Source organism: Ornithorhynchus anatinus, chromosome 15, assembly GCF_004115215.2.
Source record: "Ornithorhynchus anatinus isolate Pmale09 chromosome 15, mOrnAna1.pri.v4, whole genome shotgun sequence".
NCBI classification, from domain to species: Eukaryota; Metazoa; Chordata; class Mammalia; order Monotremata; family Ornithorhynchidae; genus Ornithorhynchus; species Ornithorhynchus anatinus.
In genome coordinates, this window is record NC_041742.1 from 2,828,545 (window position 1) to 2,851,184 (window position 22,640).

Sequence of the window (22,640 nt, forward strand, 5' to 3'; positions counted from 1 at the left end):
GAGTGGCCGTTGGTTGTCCCATCAGCTAAGGAGACTTGGCACCATAATGGCTCTTTCTTGAGAAGCCCTCCGGAAAATCACTTCCTTATGTCCCCAAATCAGACAGTCTGATTTGAGTTTCTTTTTAAATTAAAAAAAAAAATGCTCTTCTCGCTTAAATAGCAGGAAAAGTAGGCCCAGCTGTATAGGTCCTATGGACCAGATCTCACTGGCCCGGCGATGGCAGTTCTGTAAGGGAAAGAAAGACCTTCCCCCTCTGGTTGCACATCATACTTTGTTGTGACTTTGAAGAATAAAGCTTTAGTGAAAACCCAGTGGGATATAATAATGTTGGTATTTGTTAAGCGCTTACTATGCGCAGAGCACTGTTTTAAATGCTGGGATAGACACAGGGGAATCAGGTTGTCCCACGTGGGGCTCACAGTCTTCATCCCCATTTTACAGATGAGGTCACTGAGGCACAGAGAAGTGAAGTACTTGCCCACAGTCACCCAGCTGACAAGTGGCAGAGCAGGGATTCAAACCCATGCCCTCTGACTCCAAAGCCCATGCTCTTTCCACTGAGCCACGCTCCTTTTTTTCCTATTTAACCAGTTACCTTTATGATTTTAATATCAGCAACCATCCTGAAATTTTGTCAGAGAAAAATGTCTCACTGGGTCTTGGCAGATTTAGATGGAAAGTTGCAGGGAGCTGCTGGTGTACCTCCTTAATTGGTCAGAGCTGGTGAGGTGACAGTCTGAGGCCTATGGCTATTAATGAGTCAGGTTGGTGTGGTCAGGGCTGAGGGGATTTTATGAGCTGGCCACTAGCTGCATCTTGGAGACCAACTCCTTTTAATCCCAGACTGACCAGTTGGTTACTGTTAGGAAGTAAATGAAACAGGAGGCTGACAGCTTCCTCCTCCTCCCTCATTCACCCTTGTTCCCTCTCTCTCCTTTCTCTCACTTACTCACTGTCTCCCTCTCCCTCTCCCTGTCCCTCTCCCTTTCTCTAACACAGGTAAAGTCCCATTACAAATAAAGTATCCATTGGACCTAAAATGAACCAAGGTAATGGTTTTAATTTCTTAGCAAGACTCAGGCCTTGAGAAGTGAGAACGGGGGAAAGAAGTTAATAAAACCTTGGATAAATCAAGAGTTTCTCGCCCAACTACTTTGACACCACATTTGGTTATGCTCATAAAACCCTTATGATTAGAGAGAGGTAGGGAACTGATGCCCAGAAAAGTTGGGACGTGCTCCGAGTTATACAGCAGGGTAGGGTTGGGATCAGAACCCGGGCCCCTGTTCCCTTGCAAGGCCGCACCGCCTCCCTCTCAGGAATATATCTGCCTCTGCTGGACTAGGAACCTGCAATTCCATTCTAGGTGGCTTCAGCAGTCCCCCAGATTTCAAAACTGGGACTGGGCTTGGGCTTTGTAGCGACTCGGAAGAACAAAGCTCTGAAATGCAGCAGTATGACGAGCTGGTTGGCTGCCGGGCTTAAGAAGCAGGGGATTGGGGTGATGGGAGAAGTTTGGGAAGGCGAAAGAAGGGGAAGAATTAGGTGGGATGAGGGAATGAAGCCACAGTGGTTGAGAGCAGGATTTGCGGTTTGATGCATTCACGGGTGAAGTGTTAGCGAGGGACATGACTGAAAGTAGACATGTCAGTCACGGTGTTGTTCCCCTAGCCATAGAGTGGAAGTTCCTTGTGGGTAGGGAATGTCTTGTGTTTCTGTTGTGCTTTCCCTAAGTATTTGATATAATGTGCTGCACTCAGTGAGTGCTTAATAAATATCACTGCTGCTACTACAGTCCTTTCCTCAGGAAAGGACGGTGCTACTGTCCAGTCTGGACAGCCCCCAGTAGAATCTGTGTGTGAGTGGGTGGGCCCCTCGGGGTTCAGTGATGCCCCCTTAGACTGTGAGTCCCACATGGGGCAGGAATTTTTCAATCTGATGATCTTGTATCGATTTCAGCTTTTAGCCCAGTGCTTGGCCCGCAGTAAGTGCTAAACAAAAACTACAGCTGTGGTTAGTAGTATGACCGGAAGGTGTTTGGAGGCGATGGAGCCCTATGCTTTATAAGTTGGGAAAACTTTGGTCAGGGGTGGACGGAGACCCTGTCTGGCCAAGGTGGTCTGCAAGGTGCCCCGGACCACGGACGGCTGAGCCAAGTTGGCACATTCAGAGGCCAGAGTCACGGAGGACCCGGGGTGGTCACGGGTGCCAAATCGGCCGTGGCTATCTGGTGCTCCTCGGCCAGCCTGTAACGGGGAGCTCCCGGGGACCGACGCCTCTGATCTTCAACCTCTGCTGGTCCTGTGGGATGCGACTAAAGAGGAGCCATCCCACCTTGTGACCCTGGGCAACCCCGAAAGTTAGGCCTGTCTGCCCAGGTCTGAAGGAGGGTGGGCCGATAGCATCTGGTCACAGGCCCTGGGAGCTCTGGTAGGACTTGAGGAGCCCGGGCCAGCCGATCATCTGCAACTCCTCATTGCATAGCCCCCACAAGGCCCAGGGCTCAGAGCACAGGCCTCTGCTACTCCACCGTTCAGATCTACAATTCTAATAAGGGTTTGGACCAAAGAGATGGGCCGACAGGATAGTCAGCTGCTTGAGGGCAGTGATGATGTTTGTTAATCCTACCGTACTCTCCCAAGTGCTTGGTGCAGGGTTCTGTCCTCAGGAAACCATAGATTGGTTGACTGATCCCCTATTGCTCATGAACAGACATTGGCTCTGCCACCTGTGTGAGCAAGCAGCCGGAGAGTGCGGGAGGTAAGAGCCAGACCCAAATTCATCCTACGGATGTTGTGGTGAAGCCGGCCACCTCAGGGACCTGGGCTTTTCCCGAAACTATTTCTTGGACTGAACCTCCCTTGCTGCTTCACTGGGAAAAGAGTAGGCCTGATGGCCGATGGCCTGGGGAAAGGTTTCTGCTAAACTCGCTTCCAGCCAAGCTCTGCTGGCTGCAGAAAGTTGACACTGGGCTAAAACTGGGTTACATCTTCCTTTGACTCGATGTCCGGCTCACTGATGTAATATTTCACAGGCTTTTCTCAATCCTCATTGTGGGGCAGGTGAGGTGCTTCGAGTGAGTTTGTCAATCCCTTGGCAAGGCAGCTGCAGTCATTGGGTCCCAGAACTGGGTGACTGTCTACCTTGTCACACAAACTGTATTACTGTTTGCATGATTTGCAGTCTTCGTGCCTTTACTTGAATGTCTCGATTGTACAGATCTTTTCATGTTACCTGCTATTCCGAGCCCTTTTTTTTTTTTTAAATACATATCTCCTGCTGATTCTGGTCCCGGTCTTCTTCCTGGACTTGGAGTGTGTTTTTGTAAATTAGAGGAGATTTGTAATTCATGTGCCTCAGACAGAAAGAAAAACTCTCCAAACGCCTAAAATCACCGGCCACTTCTCTGCAGCCCCAGTGCAGTAGGACCTTCAAGGACCAGAGAGACCCAGACGTGAGTTAGACCTGATCCCTGAGTGACGACGATTAGGGTTTGGGCTTGTTTACCTTAGGTGTTTTGTGTTTTTTGGGGTTTTTTTTTTTTTAGACCCTCTAGGGGTTGACCTATCCTTTGGCGATTTATTTTACAAGTTTTATGTACAAAGAAAAGAGGTGACGTGAGAAGAAAAGCCACCTCACCTTCTGCGAAGGTGGGGTTTGGTGAGAGGGGAGGGAGCGCTGACTTGACTCAGGCTCAGATTGCCCTTTGGATTCCACAGGAACTGCAGCAGCCAGGGGTTGGAGGCTCTAGTGTGGGAGTGGGTGTGACTTCCTCTCTCAGGTTGCTTTTCTTTGGGCTTAAAGGTTAGGGGGAGGAAGTCACGAGAGCAATTACCCTCTGAGTCACTTGAATGTGACACACATCTCCCGAACAGGTAGGTTGAGGTGACTAGTGGAAACCAGTGCGTTAAGGGAAAGACTCCAGACCGCGGGGCTTGGAAGTCGAAGCTAACTCAGGTGCTCTCCTGCTCCATTCTGGAGGCGGGGTGGCCAAAATCCTCCTGGGTAAGACCCTTGCTCCTGCTTCACAAACCATGGGAGAAGGGGGCAAGTTCTATTTCTCCCAGCAATAAATTCCTCATCGTGTTCCCTCAACACAGGGAGGGATGGAGGGGCAGGGCCCGACACAGCTCTACCCTCCCGGAGCTGCCTCAGGGATGAGACCTAGGTCTCGTTGCAGACCTGGAGTGAAGCCAGAGTATTGTGTGGCGGGGAGACATCCGGTGAATGGTTAGGCCCAGGCAGAGACCCGAGCCACAGTTGTTCCCACGGGGCCTCCCCACCTTCCTCAGAGTCAAGACCAGATCCCCCTCTCTGCCTTGGGGACTAAGGCGGCGGTACTTGTGATGTGGTGATGAGCAGAGATGTAAATAAATGACTTGTTTTTCCCCCTTATGTCTCTGAGAGTGTCTTTGGCTGGGAAAGGGGGTGGTGGGCGAGGGGGTGGTCTTGTTACCTGGGAAATTACATAATGATGGTATTTTTATGGATAATCTGATGGGTCCCAGGCCTACATGGGTCTCGCATCCTCTCTGATCCCCGTTTTACAGAGGAGGAAGCAGGCCCTGAGTGGCTAGGCGACGTGACGGAGGACCCACAGCAGTTCGAAGAGGGACAGTTCGAAGACCAGAGCTCGAACCTCGTGGCTCCCACTCATGTGATTTTTCCACTAGGCCATGCACAATTCCAAGCCTGAAATTCAGGCAACATCCTCGCACAATCCACGAAAAGATGTCCATGGCTTTAAAAGCCTTAAGAGAGAGATTGGAGAGATCCCCTTCCTGGCTTGCTGTCTCAGCAGGAGGGGGGCAGTGATGGCTCCGAGAGAATTTTGCACACCCTGGGCCCTTGGAAGAATGACAGTCAGGCACCTTTCCATTCCCTGGCCGTTTGGATGAGCAATAATCACACACCAAAGGTTGAAAGGTATATCCCACCCCCTGCAAGGCCCGAACTTGAGTTATTTTGGCAGCTCTCTACACTCCCAGGCCCATTGTTTTTTCCTCTTACACCAGCTAGTCATATGAGAAGAATTAATGGCCGTTCACTGCCCATGAGGGTGACCCACCTATGCCTCTTAATCCAGGGGAAAGCTTGCTCTACTCTGGGAGGATGAGGACAACCTGGTGGATTTTTGGTAAGTGGTGACCCTTCCTCATAGATGTTTGATGGCTCATGTTTGCTTTCATTCATTCAATAGTATTTATTGAGCGCTTACTATGTACAGAGCACTGTACTAAGCGCTTGGAATGAACAAGTCGGCAACAGATAGTCCCTGCCGTTTGACGGGCTTACAGTCTAATCGGGGTAGACGGACAGACGAGAACGATGGCAATAGAGTCGAGGGGAAGAACATCTCGTAAAAACGATGGCAACTAAATAGAATCGAGGCGATGTACATTTCATTAACAAAATAAATAGGGTGATGAAAATATATACAGTTGAGCAGATGAGTACAGTGCCGAGGGGATGGGAAGGGAGAGGGGGAGGAGCAGAGGGAAATTGGGGGAAAAGAGGGTTAAGCTGCCGAGAGGTGAAGGGGGGGAGCGGTAAAGGGAGTAGAGGGAGAAGGGGAGCTCGGTCTGGGAAGGCCTCTTGGGGGAGGTGAGTTTTAAGTAGGGTTTTGAAGAGGGGAAGAGAATCAGTTTGACAAAGGTGAGGAGGGAGGGCGTTCCGGGACTGCGGGAGGACGTGGCCCGGGGTTCGACGGCGGGAAGGGCGAGACCAAGGGTGGGTGAGGAGGTGGGCGGCAGAGGAGCGGAGCGGGCAGTTGGCTTATCCCAAAAGGTTGGGTTAGTTCCCCATTCTAGGGCTCCTCTGCCCCGTGGAGAGCCTGCTGGGGTGGAAGGCTCACACTGAGAGCTCCTCTTGGCCAGCACTGGTTCGAGGATGAACCTGGAGATTACTCAGCACCCTTTGCTTCTCCCAACTGCTGGCCCCTGTCACCTGGTTCTCTTCATTCGGAGGGTGAATCCTGGTCAAAAGTGTGGGAATATAACCATCCTGGCCAGTGCCCCCCTCTGCCCCATTGCTTGGAGCATAAAATAAAAAACAATATAGTGTTCTGTTTATGTTGTACCCGCTCCAGGGCTTGGCACATAGGGTGCAGTTAATTAACATTGATTATTACTATTATTATGCTTCAGAGGGCCTAGGTTCTGATCCCAGTTTTGCCACTTGACTGCTGTGTGACCCTGAGCAAGTCACTTAACTTCTCTGGGCCTCAGCTACCTCATCTGTAAAAGGGGGATGAAGACCGCGAGCTCCGGGTGGTACAGCGGCCGTGTCCAACCCAAATACCTTGTATCCACTCCAGAGCTTAGTACAGTGCCTGGCACACCATAAGTGCTTAACAAATGCCATTATTATTATTATTAAGCATTTAGTTTGTGTAGAGTAGTGTATTAAATGCTTGGGAGAGTACAATACGGGATCCCGGCTCTCAGGGAGCCTGTAACCCAGGAGTTAGACTTAAAATAAATTTCAGAAAGAGGAAGCAACTGAGGATAAGGATATGTATTTCAGTGGTGGGCTGGGGGATAGGGCCTAAAGGTTTAGGGGCTGAGACATTGCGTGATTGAGGCAACAGAGAGGGGAAAACAGGATGGCTGGCGAGTGAGAACTTAGTCCGGGAAGGCTTCCTGGAGGAGGGGTTTGTCAGGGAAGGCTTCCTGGGGGAGAGGTTAGTCCAGGAAAGCTTCCTGGAGAAGTTAGTCTGGGAAGACTTCCTGGAGGAGAGATGAATTCAGGAGGGCTTTGAAGATGGGGAGGGGGAAAGAGCCCACCACAGGAAAAGCCCTAACTTGAACATGATAAGAATTATGGTACCTTTTAAGCGCTATGTGTCAAGCACTGTTCTAAGTGCCGAGGTCCTGTCCCACATAATGATAATAATCGAGGTATTTATTAAGCGCTTACTCTATGACGGGCACTGGGCTGAGCACTGGGGTGGATACAGGCAAATTGAGGTGGACACAGTCCCTGTCCCAGGTGGGGCTCAAAGGCTCAATCCCCATTTTACAGATGAGGTAACGGAGGCAAAGACAAGTGAAGTGACTTGCCCAAGATCACACAGATCAAAACCGGACCTGACCGCGGCCTTCTGTGGCCCACAAGCAGCCCTGTCCGTTTGGAAATGAGTCGGTTAACAATTAATAGCCGAGGCTCTCAGGGGGGTGGGGGAGGGAGACTGGGAGAGATTGTGCCACTTGTCTGCTGTGTGACCTTGGGTAAGTCACTTCATTCCTCTGTGTTTCAGTTACCTCACTTGTAAAATAGGGATGAAGAATGTAAGCCCCCTCAGGGACAACCTGATTACTTTCTATCTACCCCAGTGCTTAGAACAGTGCTGGGCACATAGTAAGTGCTTTAACAAATACCATAATTATTATTATTATTAAGAGCACTTGGCACATAGTAAGCACATACAATTATCATTATTATTTTATTATTACTATCAGCCCTTGGCACATAGTAAGTGCTTAACAAATACCATAATAATAATTATTATTATTATCATCAACAGCACTGGGCACATAGGAAGTGCTTAACAAATACTATAATTATTATCATCGTTATTAGTATTAACAGCACTTGGCACATAGTAAGGACTTAAATACAGTAATAATTATTATTATTAACTGCATTTGGCACTTAGTAAGCACTTAACAAATACCATAACAATAATAATAATAATGATTAACAGCACTTGGCACTTAGTAAGTGCTTAACTAACACTATAATTATTGTTATTATTCATTCATTCAATCGTATTTATTGAGTGCTTACTGTGTGCAGAGCACTGGACTAAGGGCTTGGAAAGTACAATTTGGCAACAGAGAAAATCCCTACCCAACAATAGGCTCACAGTCCATTATTATTGTTAATAATAATAACAGTGCTTGGCACATAGTAAGTGCTTAAATACTATAATAATAATAATTATTATTATTATTAACCACACATGGTAAGTGCTTATCAAATATTCTAATAATAATTGTTATTATTATTAACAGGGCTTGGCACATAGTAAGCATTTAACAAATATTATAATAATAATTATTATTATTAGCGGCGCTTGGCACACAGTAAGCACTTAACAAATACTGTAATTATTATTATTAGCAGCCCTTGGCACACAGTCAGCACTTAACAAATACTGTAATTATTATTATTATTAGCAGCACTTGGCACACAGTAAGCGCCTAACCAATACTATAATTATAATTATTATTATTGTTGTGCTGATGATAGTGATCAATAGCAGCGCTTGGCACACAATAAGCCCTTCACCAATACTATAATCATTATTATTGTTAGGATGATGATGATGACGACGACGATGAATAGCAGCACTTGGCACATAGTAAGCGCTTAATTGTGTGACTTTGGGCTAGTCACTTTGCTTCCCTGGGCCTCAGTTTCGTCCTCTGGAAAATGGGGGTGAAGACTGGGAGCCCCCCGTGGGACAACCTGATCACCTGTCTCCTCTCCAGCACTTAGAACAGTGCTCAGCCCATAGTCAGCACTTAACAAATGCCACCATCATTATTATTATTATTGTTATTATTATTAATAAATCCGGTCCTAATGGCGGTGGGTCCTGGCTGGGCCATCTCTCTGTCTCTGCCTGTGTGTCTGTGGCCCCTGGTGACCAGTGGCGGGAGCGACACGGGGCCTGGAACGGGGTGAGCAGAGGGCCTCTGTGGGCAACTGTGGGCATCTGTGGGCATCTTGGGCAACTGTGGGCATCTGCGGGCAACTGTGGGCATCTTGGGCAACTGTGGGCAACTGCGGGCAACTGTGGGCATCTGCGGGCATCTTGGGCAACTGTGGGCATCTGCGGGCATCTGTGGGCATCTGCAGGCGGGCGACCGGGCAAGGCGAGGGGGGGCAGTGAAGGTGGCCGAGGTCGGTTCACCTCCCCTCGGCTGAGCCCCCTTTCCCTCTGCTCCCCCTCCCCTCAGCACTGTCCTCATCTGTATATATTATTTATTCCCCTATTTATTTTATTAATGAGGCGTCCATCGCCTTGATCCTATTTATCTGGACGATGTTGTCGTCTTTTTGTCTTGTTCTCTTTGGCTCTGCCGTCCGTCTTCCCCCCTTTGGGCCGGGAGGGTCTCTCTCTGTTGCCCAACTGCCCCTTCCAAGCGCTTAGGCCAGTGCTCTGCACCGAGTCAGGGCTCATTTGAGAAGCAACTTGGCTTAGTGGAAAAACCCCGCGTTTGGGAGTCAGAGGTGGTGGGTCCTAATCCCCCCTCGACCCCTTGTCAGCTGTGTGACTCTGGGCATGTCACTTCACTTCTCTGGGCCTCAGTGACCTTCTCTGTAAAATGGGGATGAAGACGTGGGACAACCTGATGACCCTGGATCTCCCCCAGCGCTTAGAAGAGTGCTCTGCCCATAGAAGAGAAGCATAGAGTAGCAGCATGGCTCAGTGGAAAGAGCCTGGGCTTCGGAGTCAGAGGTCATGGGTTCTAATTCCAGCCATTTGTCAGCTGTGTGACTGGGGGCAAGTCACTTCACTTCTCTGGGCCTCAGTTCCCTCCTCTGTAAAATGGGGATGAAGACTGTCACGGGCGATCCTGTATCTGCCCCAGCGCTTAGAACATGCACATAGTAAGTGCTTAACAAATACCAACATTATTAGTAGTAGTAATAAGCGCTTAACAAATACCAACATTATTATTAGTAGTAGGAAACGCTTAACAAATACCAACATTATTAGTAGTAGTAGGAAGCGCTTAACAAATACCAACATTAGTAGTAGTAGTAGTAAGTGCTTAACAAATATCAACATTATTAAGTGTAGTAGTAAGTGCTTAACAAATACTACCATTATTAAGTGTAGTAGTAAGTGCTTAACAAATACCAACATTATGATTAGTAGTAGTAAGCGCTTAACAAATACCAATATTATGATTAATAGTAGTAAGAGCTTAGCAAATACCAACATTATTATCAGTAGTAGGAAGCGCTTAACAAATACCAACATTAGTAGTAGTAAGTGCTTAACAAATATCAACATTATGATTAGTAGTAATAAGTGCTTAACAAATACCAATTAGTAGTAGTAAGCACTTAGCAAATACCAACATTATTAGTAGTAGTAGTAAGCGCTTAGCAAATACCAACATTATTATTAGTAGTAGTAAGCGCTTAACAAGTACCAACATTATTATTAGTAGTAGTAAGCATTTAAGTACCAACATTATTATTAATAGTAGTAAGCGCTTAACAAGTACCAACATTATTAGTAGTAGTAAGTGCTTAACAAATACCAATTAGTAGTAGTAAGCGCTTAGCAAATACCAACATTATTATCAGTAGTAGTAAGTGCTTAACAAATACTATCATTATTATTCATAGTAAGCACTTAACAAGTACCAACATTATTATTAGTAGTAAGCGCTTAACAAATACCAATTAATAGTAGTAAGTGCTTAACAAATACCAACATTATTAGTAGTAGTAGTAAGCGCTTAAATACCAACATTAGTAGTAAGTGCTTAACCAATACCAGCATTATTATTAGTAGTAAGCGCTTAACAAGCACCAACATTATTATCAATAGTAGTAAGCGCTTAAATACCAACATTAGTAGTAGGCGCTTAACAAATACCAACATTATTATTAGTAGTAAGCGCTTAACAAGCACCAACATTATTAGTAGTAGTAGTAAGCGCTTAAACACCAACATTAGTAGTAGGCGCTTAACAAATACCAACATTATTATTAGTAGTAAGCGCTTAACAAGCACCAACATTATTAGTAGTAGTAGTAAGCACTTAACCAATACCAATTAGCAGTATCCCAGCTCTGCCACTTGTCAGCTGTGTGACTGGGGGCAAGCCACTTCACTTCTCTGGGCCTCAGTTCCCTCATCTGTAAAATGGGGATGAAGACTGTGAGCCCCACGTGGGACAACCTGATTCCCCTGTGTCTACCCCAGCGCTTAGAACAGTGCTCGGCACATAGTAAGCGCTTAACAAATACCAACATTATTATTATTCTCTGGGCCTCAGTTCCCTCATCTGTAAAATGGGGATGAAGACTGTGAGCCCCACGTGGGACGACCTGATTCCCCTGTGTCTACCCCAGCGCTTAGCACAGTGCTCGGCACCTAGTAAGCGCTTAACAAATACCAACATTATTATTATTATTCTCTGGGCCTCAGTTCCCTCATCTGTAAAATGGGGATGAAGACTGTGAGCCCACGTGGGACGACCTGATTCCCCTGTGTCTACCCCAGCGCTTAGCACAGTGCTCGGCACCTAGTAAGCGCTTAACAAATACCAACATTATTATTATTATTCTCTGGGCCTCAGTTCCCTCATCTGTAAAATGGGGATGAAGACTGTGAGCCCCACGTGGGACGACCTGATTCCCCTGTGTCTACCCCAGCGCTTAGAACAGTGTTCGGCACATAGTAAGCGCTTAACAAATACCAACATTATTATTATTATTATTATTCTCTGGGCCTCAGTTCCCTCATCTGTAAAATGGGGATGAAGACTGTGAGCCCCACGTGGGACGACCTGATTCCCCTGTGTCTACCCCAGCGCTTAGAACAGTGTTCGGCACATAGTAAGCGCTTAACAAATACCAACATTATTATTATTATTATTATTCTCTGGGCCTCAGTTCCCTCATCTGTAAAATGGGGATGAAGACTGTGAGCCCCACGTGGGACGACCTGATTCCCCTGTGTCTACCCCAGCGCTTAGAACAGTGCTGGGCACATAGTAAGCGCTTAACAAAATACCAACATTCTTCTTCTTCTTCTCTGGGCCTCAGTTCCCTCATCTGTGAAATGGGGATGAAGACTGGGCCAACCTGCTGCCCCTGCGTCTCCCCCGGCGCTTAGAACAGTGCTCTGCACAGAGTGGGCGCTTAACAAACCCCAACATTATCAGGAGTAGTAAGCGCTTAGCAAATAGCGACATGAGGAAGGGCCTAACATGATGATTATGAAAGGCCGCCATTTTCTGTATTTTTAAATAAGACCGAATGGACGAATGGAGAGAAGACAAGGTCCCCCGCACCTCCCCAGCCCCCTCCCCTCAATGCCCCTATTTTTAGGGTGCGGGGGGGGTTGCGGGGAGGTTTCCACCGGCTTCCAGTGGGTCGCTGGGCGCGGGTTTGTCCGGCAGGCGCGGTGGCCAAGTGGTAAGGCGTCGGTCTCGTAAACCGAAGATCGCGGGTTCGAACCCCGTCCGTGCCTGCGGCCTAGGGGAGGGTCAGACCCGCCTCCCCTCGCACCCACCACCGGGGGGCCTTTTTAATTTTGGCGCCGAGAGGGGGGGGGGGGGAGGCGTCAGAGCCCGCAGTGGCTTTTATCCTCCCCTTCCGGACGGGGGGGCGGGAATTGCCTCTCTTTTCGCGGCGCTTTCCTGCCTCCCCGAAATAGGACGGACCGGGTACGGTCCTGTCGACTGAGCGCTTACTATGTGCGGAGCGCTGGGGTCGGCGCTTGGGCCACAGGTCCCCTGCCCGCTGACGGGCTTCCAGTCCAATCGGGGGGAGACGGACGGACAAAAACAGTAGCGATAAATAAAATCAAGGGGGTGCACTCCTCGTTGAAACAGTAGCAATAAATAGAAGCCAGGGGGTGGACACCTCGTTAAAATAATAGCAATAAACAGAAGCAAGGGGATGCACACCTCGTTAAAACAATAGCAACCAATAGAAGCAAGGGGATGGACCCCTCGTTAAAATAATAGCAATAAGAAGAATCAAGGGGTTAAAACCATAGCAACCAATAGAAGCAAGGGGATGGACCCCTCGTTAAAATAATAGCAATAAATAGAATCAAGGGGTTAAAACAAGAGCAAGAAATAGAATCAAGGGATGGACATCTCGTTAAAATAATAGCAATAAATAGAAGCAAGGGGATGCACACCTGGTTAAAACAATAGCAACCAATAGAAGCAAGGGGATGGACCCCTCGTTAAAATAATAGCAATAAATAGAATCAAGGGGTTAAAACAATAGCAAGAAATAGAATCAAGGGATGGACATCTCGTTAAAATAATAGCAATAAATAGAAGCAAGGGGATGCACACCTCGTTAAAACAATAGCAACCAATAGATAGAAGCAAGGGGATGGACCCCTCGTTAAAATAATAGTAATAAAAAGAATCAAGGGGTTAAAACAATAGCAAGAAATAGAATCAAGGGATGGACATCTCGTTAAAATAATAGCAATAAATAGAAGCAAGGGGATGCACACCTGGTTAAAACAATAGCAACAAATAGAAGCAAGGGGATGGACGCCTCGTTAAAACAATAGCAATAATTAGAATCAAGGGGATGGACATCTCATTACAATAATATCAACAAATAGAAGCAAGGGGATGGGCATCTCCTTAAAATAATAGCAATAAATAGAATCGAGGGGATGCACACCTCGTTAAAACAATAGCAACAAATAGAAGCAAGGGGATGGACATCTTGTTAAAACAATAGCAATAATTAGAATCAAGGGGATGCACACCTCGTTAAAACAATAGCAACAAATAGAAGCAAGGGGATGGGCATCTCCTTAAAATAACAGCAATAAATAGAAGCAAGGGGATGGACACCACGTTAAAACAATAGCAATAAATAGAATAAAGGGGAGAACACCTCGTTAAAATAATAGCAATAAATAGAATCAAGGGGATGGACACCTCATTAAAACAGTAGAAATAAACAGAATCAAGGGGATGGACAACTCGTTAACAAAATTCATTCATTCAATAGTATTTATAGAGCGGTTACTATGTGCAGATCACTGTACTAAGCGCTTGGAATGGACAAATCGCTCACAGATAGAGACAGTCCCTGCCGTTTGACGGGCTTACAGTCTAATCGGGGGAGACGGACAGACAAGAACAATGGCAATAAATAGAGTCGAGGGGGAAGAACATCTCATTAAAACAATAGCAAATAAATAGAATCAGGGTGATGTATATGTCATTAAACAAAATAAATAGGGTGATGAAGATATATAAATAGAATCAAGGGGATGGACATCTCGTTAACAAAATAAATAGGGTAATAAAACTATAGACAGATGAGCAGATGAGCACAGTGCTGAGGGGGAGGAACATTCATATTTATTAAGCGCTTACTATGTGCAGGGCATTCAATAGTATTTATTCATTCAATAGTATTTATTAAGCGCTTACTATGTGCAGAGCACTGTACTAAGCGCTTGGAATGGACAATTCGGCAACAGATAGAGACAGTCCCTGCCCACTGACGGGCTCACGGTCGAATGGGGGGAGACAGGCGGACAAAAGCAATAGCAATAAATAGAATCAAGGGGATGGACATCTCGTTAACAAAATAAATAGGGTAATAAAAGTATAGACAGATGAGCAGATGAGCACAATGCTGAGGGGAGGGGAAGGGAGAAGGAGAGAAGCAGAGGGAAAGGGGGCTTAGCTGAGGGGAGGTGAAGGGGGGAGCAGAGGGAAAAGGGGAAGCTCAGTCTGGGAAGGCCTCTCGGAGGAGGTGAGCTCTCAGTAGGGCTTTGAAGAGGGGAAGAGAGTGAGTTTGGTGGAGGTTGCCCCCGCAGCCCCTCTGAGCTCACCCGGGATTGCACTTTTTAAGCGCTTAGCCCAGTGCTCTGCCTAATAAATATGACTGAATGAATGAATTTATTAATATTTATCCTGAAATTCATTCATTCAATAGTATTTATTGAGCCCTTACTATGAGCTGAGCACTGGGCTAAGTGCTTGGAATGGACAATTCGGCAACAGGTAGAGACCATCTCTGCCCAGGGATGGGCTCACAGTCGAATCGGGGGAGACAGACGGCAGAGCAAAACAGAACGAAACAAGACAACATTATCACGATAAATGGAGTCAAGGGGAGGTACAGGTCATTAACAAAATAAATAGGGTAATAAAAAATACCTACAAATGAGCACAGTGCTGAGGGGAGGTGGGCACTGCACCAGTTGAGGCCCAGCACCCTGGAGAAACTGGCTTAGGTTCATTTGGAGGTTTAAGGTCACAGTGAATGCAGGGACTAACCTGTAGATTTCCAGGCCCAAAAGGGAACTTGGATTATTCTAGCTGGGGAAGAGAAGGTTGGAGGAATCCAAAAATAGCCTTCAAGGAGAGAAAGAGCTGTTTTACACCCCTAACCAAGTAGGATTCACTGGGTCTATGCTGTGGCAGAAGGCATTTGGGTTAGAATGAGGGTTGTGACAGGGAAAGACTGCGGATTCTCTCCTGGACACCTTCAAACCCATTGCTCAGAGGGCGCTGATCTACCTGCTTACTCCCATTCTAACACGCAGACCTTGGAGGGAATAAATACATTTATGCATTTTGTATACATTATGTATACATAAATACATTTTTTCATAAATAAGTAAAGATTAATTAATGAATTCATTCATTCATTTAGTAAAGACAATGGAATTAATTACATGAATGAAGGAACGCAGTAGGGCGCCACCGACGCTAGGGGGCGCCGGATGATGCCTGCAACCGACACCGAATAATAATAATGATAATGATGATAATAATAATAATAATAATAATGTTGGTACTGGTTAAGCGCTTACTATGTGCAGAGCACTGTTCTAAGCACTGAGGTAAATACAGGGTCATCAGGTTTGGGTCAGGATGTGGATGGTCCCTTAACTCACCTGGCAATTATTACTTTGGGATTTGTTTTTTAGAAGAGCCAGAGCTCAGCAATGTTTTCTTTCCCTTAGCTACAATTATTTTGGGTCTGACTCCCCCATCTAGAGTGTAAGCTTCCGGAAGGCGGGGATCATGTTTCCTAAGTTTATTGAATGCTTCCAAGCACTCAGTAAAGTCCTTTGTACACAGAAGGTGATCGATGGATATTACTGATGAATACCTGGGCTCTGTTTTCCTTGCGGTATCCTATAAAGAAACATGTGTTGGAAAGAGAGAGCTCCCTGTCCACGAATTTGGGGCCGCGTAAAGCTGCAGCCCCATCTTTCTAAGAGAAGCAGCGTGGCTCAGTGGAAAGAGCCTGGGCTTCGGAGTCAGTGGTCATGGGTTCGAATCCCAACTCTGCCCTTGTCAGCTGTGTGATTGTGGGCAAGTCACTTCACTGGGCCTCAGTTCCCTCATTTGTAAAATGGGGATGAAGACTGTGAGCCTCACATGGGACAACCTCATTCCCCTGTATCTACCCCAGCGCTTAGAACAGTGCTCTGCATGTAGAAAGCACTTAACAAATACCAACATTATTATTATTATTATTATTATTATTATTATTATTATTATTACCTACTTACTTCTATCCTCCCCTCCAATCCTGCTTTCCGCAGCTTCGGTTCGACAGCCACAGCACGTGGGGAGCTTGGCCTCTGGGTGTCGAGTACTTGTGTATATTTGTACATTTTTATTACTCTATTTTATTAAGGATGTGTATACATCTATAATTCTCTTTATCTATCTTGATGGTAATGATGCCTGTCTACTTGTTTTGCTTTGTTGTCTGTCTCCCCCTTCTAGACCATGAGCCCGTTGGTGGGCAGAGATGCTATCTGTTGCCGACCTGTACTTTCCAAGCGCTTGGTAGAGTGTTCTGCACACAGTAAGCGCTCAATAAATACGACTAAATGAATGACAGGCGGCTGGAGGAGCTGGGACGGGAGGAGATGCTGGGAGAATGAAGAAGCAGCGTGGCTCGGTGGAAAGAGCATGGGCCAGGGAGTCAGAGGTCGTGGGTTCTAATCCCCTCTCCACCACTTGTCTGCTGTGTGACCTTGGGCAAGACACTTAAGCAGCGTGGCTCAGTGGAAAGAGCCCGGGCTTGGGAGTGAGAGGTCACGGGTTCGAATACCAGCTCTGCGACTTGTCAGCTGTGTGACTGTGGGCAAGTCACCTCACTTCTCTGTGCCTCAGTGACCTCATCTGCAAAATGGGGATTAACTGTGAGCCTCATGTGGGACAACCTGATGACCCTGTATCTACCCCAGCGCTTAGAACAGTGCTCTGCACATAGTAAGCGCTTAACAAATACCAACATTATTATTATTATTAACTTCTCTGGGCCTCAGTTCCCTCCTCTGCAAAAATAGGGATTAAAAAAATGCGAGACCCACTTGGGACAATCTGAGTATCCTGTATCTCCCCCAGCGCTTAGAACAGTGCTCTGCACGTAGTAAGCGCTTGACAAATACCATCATTATTATTATTATTACGGTGCCTGACCCATAGTAAGCGCTTAACAATAAGTTCATCCCCTCGATTCTATTTATTGCTATTGTTTTTGTCTGTCCGTCTCCCCCGATTGGACTGTGAGCCCCTCAAAGGGCAGAGACCGTCTCTATCTGTTACCGATTTGTCCATTCCAAGCGCTTAGTCCAGTGCTCTGCACCTAGTAAGCGCTCAATAAATACTACTGAATGAATGAATAACACTAAAAATAATAACCATTATTATAAAGGGAGACGGAGGGAGAGATAAGACGAGAAATGGGCCAGCAGGGAGGAAGAGGAGGGAGGGATGGAGGGAGGCCGTTCAAATGGAAACAAGAAAACTTGCCTGTTGGGTGACTTTGGGCGAGTCGCTTCGCTTCTCGGGGCCTCAGTGACCTCATCTGTCAAATGGGGATGAAGACTGTCAGCCCCACGGGGGGGGGGGGGCCACCTCATCACCTTCTATCGACCCCAGCGCTTGGCACCGAGTTGGGAAGCAGCGTGGCTCAGTGGAAAGAGCCTGGGCTTTGGAGTCAGAGGTCATGGGTGCAAATCCCGGCTCGGCCACTTGTCAGCTGGGTGACTTTGGGCAAGTCACTTCACTTCTCGGTGCCTCAGTGACCTCATCTGTAAAATGGGGATGAAGACTGTGAGCCCCATGTGGGACCACCTGATTCCCCTGTGTCTCCCCCAGCGCTTAGAACAGTGCTCGGCACATAGTAAGCGCTTAACAAATACCAACATTATTAGTTAGGGCTGAATAACTAGGAGCATCAGCGATAGCCGCCCCGCATTCCATCTTCCCGCCCCTTACTTCAAAACCCCGCGGGTTACGTCATCGCCCCGCCCCTCACGCACAGTCCCCCTTACGTCATAGCCCCGCCCCTCACGTCCTCACCCCTCCCTTTACGTCCTCGCCCCGCCCCTCACGCACAGGCCCCGCCCCTCACGCACAGGCCCCGCCCCTTACGTCATCGCTCCGCCCTTTACGTCCTGACCCCTCCCCCTTACGTTATGCCCCCGCCCCTCACGTCCTCGCTCCTCCCTTTACGTCCTGGCCCCGCCCCTACCCCCGCCCCTCACGCACATGCCCCGCCCCTCACGCCCTATCCCCCCTTACGTCCTGACTCCTCCCCTTACGTCTTGCCCCCGCCCCTCACGTCCTCGCCCCGCCCTTTACGTCCTGACCCCTCCCCCTTTCCAATATGGCCCCGCCCCCTGACGTTCTGGCCCCTCCCCTCACGCACAGGCCCCGCCCTCACGTCCTCGCTCCTTCGCTTACGTCATGACCCCTCCCTTTACGTCCTGGCCCCCCCGCCTTCACGTCCGTCTCCTCAGGCCTTCTGGCCGCCATTGAGGCCTTGTCCCCCCGCTTCCTGACTTAAAAGGGGAGGACGTGGTGGGAGGTGGGGGCGGTGAGAAGCCCCGACGGGCGGGGTGAGGACCTTGATTCTATTTATCTTGATGATGTTGTCTTATTTTGTTCCGCTGTCTCTCTCTCCCCCGTTTAGACTCTTATCTGGTGCCGAACTGTCCGTTCCAAGCGCTTAGTACAGTGCTCTGCCTATAGTAAGCGCTCAGTCAATAGTGTGAACGAATGAATGGCCTGAGGGGCGGGGCTAGGACGTAAGGGGAGGAGAGACGACGTGAGGGGGCGGGGCCGTAACGTAAGGGGAGGAGAGACGACGTGAGGGGCGGGGCCGTGACGTAAGGGGAGGAGAGATGCGTGAGGGGCGGGGCCAGGACGTGAGGGGTGGTGAGACGGCGTGAGGGGCGGGGCCATGACGTAATGGGAGGAGAGAAGACGTGAGGGGCGGGGTCATGACGTAAGGGGGAGAGACGACGTGAGGGGCGGGGTCATGACGTAAGGGGGAGAGACGACGTGAGGGGCGGGGTCATGACGTAAGGGGAGGAGAGAGAACGTGAATGGGCGGGGCCAGGGCGTAAGGGGGGAGAAGACGTGAGGGGCGGGGGCATGACGTAAGGGGTGGAGAGACGACGTGAATGGGCGTGGCCAGGTCGTAAGGGGAGGAGAGAAGACGTGAGGGGCGGGGTCATGACGTAAGGGGGAGAGACGACGTGAGGGGCGGGGGCATGACGTAAGGGGTGGGGAGACGACGTGAGGGGCGGGGCCAAGACGTAAGGGGAGGAGAGACGGCGTGAAGGGGCGGGGCCAGGACGTAAGGGGAGGAGAGAGGGCGTGAGGGGCGGGGTCATGACGTAAGGGGAGGAGAGAGAACGTGAATGGGCGGGGCCAGGGCGTAAGGGGGGAGAAGACGTGAGGGGCGTGGCCAAGACGTAAGGGGAGGAGAGACGGCGTGAAGGGGCGGGGCCAGGACGTAAGGGGAGGAGAGAGGGCGTGAGGGGCGGGGTCATGACGTAAGGGGGAGAGACGACGTGAGGGGCGGGGGCATGACGTAAGGGGTGGGGAGACGACGTGAGGGGCGGGGCCAAGACGTAAGGGGAGGAGAGACGGCGTGAAGGGGCGGGGCCGGGCCGTAAAGAGGAGACGGCGTGAGGGGGCGGGGCCAAGGCGCGAGGGGCGGGGCCGAGGCCGTGTTGGGCGTGTGTAGGCCGCGAGGGGGCGGTGTGGGGCGCGTCGTGAGGTGGAGCTTGTGGGCGGGGCCGTGTCCCCCCGCACGTGGGTTGCCCCTCAGGGAAAGGCGCCGGAGCTGAGGAGAAAAAGGGGAAAACTTTCGAGGCAATTACATGGGGGCTTTTTTTTTCAATTGTTGTTGTTTTCCTTGGTTTCGTTTCATTCTTCTCCCCTAACTTGTCCGGCAGCAGCGGCGGGAGGGGCGGTGCGGGTGTTTGCGCGACCGGTCCTTCCGTCGTCCGGCCCGGCGGGAGCGACGGGGGCCCAGTCCGGAGCCAGGTAACCTCCCCCGACGCCCCCCGGACCCCCGGACCCCCGGCCCGCGGCGGGAGGACGGGGCCGAGAGCCGGGTCTTTGCGGGCGAGGTGAGGGCTTTCGGTTCAACTGGCCTTCAAAGTCCCAGTCCTCGCCCCCCAACACCGGCGCCTCCGCCCGACCCCCCAGCCGCCCCGACCCACGCACCCACATCCCCCATCCCTCCCTCCATCCCCTCATCCTTCCCCAGCCCTCTCCTATCCCTCTCTCCATCCCCATCCCTCTCTTATCCCCCCATTCCTCTCTCCATCCCTCCCTCCATCCCCTCATCCTTCCCCAGCCCTCTCCTATCCCTCTCTCCATCCCCCATCCCTCTCTCCATTCCCCCCGTTCCTGCCTCCATCCCTCCCTCCATCCCCCTTCCATCTCCCCCATCTCCCCATCCCTCCCTCCATTCCCCATCCTTCCCCATACCTCTCCTATCCCCCTCCATCCTCCCCAAGCTTCCCTCCATCCCCCATCCCTCTCTTATCCCCCCATTCCTCTCTCCATCCCTCCCTCCATCCCCTCATCCTTCCCCAGCCCTCTCCTATCCCTCTCTCCATCCCCCATCCCTCTCTTATCCCCCCATTCCTCTCTCCATCCCTCCCTCCATCCCCTCATCCTTCCCCAGCCCTCTCCTATCCCTCTCTCCATCCCCCATCACACTCTCCATTCCCCCATTTCTGCCTCCATTCCTCCGTCCATCCCCACATCCCTCCCCAACCCTCTCCTAACCCCCTCCATCCTCCCCACCCTTCCCTCCATCCCCTGTCCCTTTCTCCATCCTCCATCCCTTCCTCCATCCCTTCCTCCATCCTTCCCAACCTTCCCTCCATCCCCCATCCCTCCCTCCCTCTATGCCTCATCCATCCCCCATCCCTCTCTCTATCCCCCATCCCTCTTTCCATTCCTCCATCCCCCCTTCATCTCCCCAACCCTCCCCCATCCCCCCTCCATCTCCCCATGCCTCCTTCCATCCCCCTTCCCTCTCCCCAGCCCCCATTCCTCTCTCCATCCCCCCTCCATCTCCCCATCCCTCCCTCCATCCCCCTTCCATCCCGCCCATCTCCCCATCCCTCCATCCCTCCCCCCAGCCCCCATCCCTCCCTCCGCCCCCTTTCCATCTCCCCCAGCCCCTCATCAGTCTCTCCTTCCCTCCATCCCTCCTTCCCTCCCCAATGGAGGGCCGAGGGGCAGGACCTAGGGGTCCAGGTTCCAGGGCCATCAGGTTGGTCAAGTGGTGGTAGGGGGTCCTGTTGCCCTTTTTGTCCCTGTGTTGAGGAGAAGGTGACAGGGTCTGGTCCCTCGAACCCAGTGGGTGGACCCTTCTCCCTCCAGACTCCACCCCTCCTCCAAGGGCTGGGGCAGGGGCAGGATCCCCCCCAAACACACACCCAACTAGCCGCCTCCCGCTTTCTTAGATGGTATTGGTTAAACGCTTACTCTGCCAGGCACTGTACTAAACGCTGGGGTAGTTAGACGCTAATCAGGTGGTACACAGTCCCTGGCCCACACAGAACCTGCCACCCCCTTCTTCCTTGGCACTGAACCCGCTTCTCCCCCGCCCCTGCAGCACTTTCCTCGCACGCTTGGTTTGTGTGGGCGGTGACGAGGCCTCCGGATGGCTTGTGGAGCCTTTTAAGTCAAGTGACCCATCAAACAAAAGTATTTATTATATAGAGAGCACCGTTCCCCGAGCTTGAGAGACTACACTCCCTCCGGCCCGTGAGGTTTTGGCCCGGGGGTTGCCGGGCGGAGGTGACCATCCGCTCTTCGGGCCCAAAAGGTCTCAGGGGGCTGGGGCGACCCTGAGCCCAATCCAGCCATCAGTCAATCAATCAGTCAATCATTCCAGTTCGCCTGGTCCAGATGCGACCACCGTGATCTGTGGGTCCAGGAGGAGGACGGAAGAGGACGCTGCTTATGGGGACCCGAAGTTTTCGGTCTGTTAGGAGCAGGTGAGCGGTAGGTTAGCGAGGGACCAGGACACCCTGGCCCCCGCCACTTCCTTCCTTCCGTCACCAAGAGAGGAAGGCTGATTATATTGGAAGTGAAATGCGCCCAACCCAATTCTCCCTCTTGTCGACAGGCGCCATTTTTTCCATATTCAAGTCCTTTCGCTCCGTATTTTAGTCGTGCCGTGTCTGGTACTTACTGTGTCTGATCGCTGTTCGTTCATCTGACCCTGCGAGGTTGATTACGGGTATCTACGTTCAGTAAGTTTTCGCCGTAATGATATCGGTATTGGTGAGACTTTCACCGAAGAAAGTTGCCTTTCTGCTTGCCCGGTGGAAATCGCTGCCAAAATAGTGTGAAAGTCCTTCCGTTTAAGTTGTTTTACAGAATTGAAGATTTTTGTCATTCCTCTGAAGTTTTTTGTCATCTCTTTCATGATTTTTGTCTTTTTTTCTCGCTCAAGATTTTATCGCATGTATCATGTATTGGTTTCGGTCTTCAGTAAGCCGAGAGTAAGCAGTTGAGATGTATGTAAATATGCGTTCGAGAAATTCTAGACGTCATAAGCTGAGTAATGAAACACATACAAATAAAATTTGCCTC

General features: G+C 49.9%; 1 non-coding gene across 1 annotated transcript; it reads left to right on the forward strand.

Moving 5' to 3' along the window:
* The first annotated feature begins 12,157 nt into the window (after positions 1–12,157).
* Positions 12,158–12,229, forward strand: TRNAT-CGU. Its single transcript has one exon. It is a non-coding gene; the product is annotated as a tRNA-Thr (tRNA).
* The last annotated feature ends 10,411 nt before the right edge of the window (positions 12,230–22,640 follow it).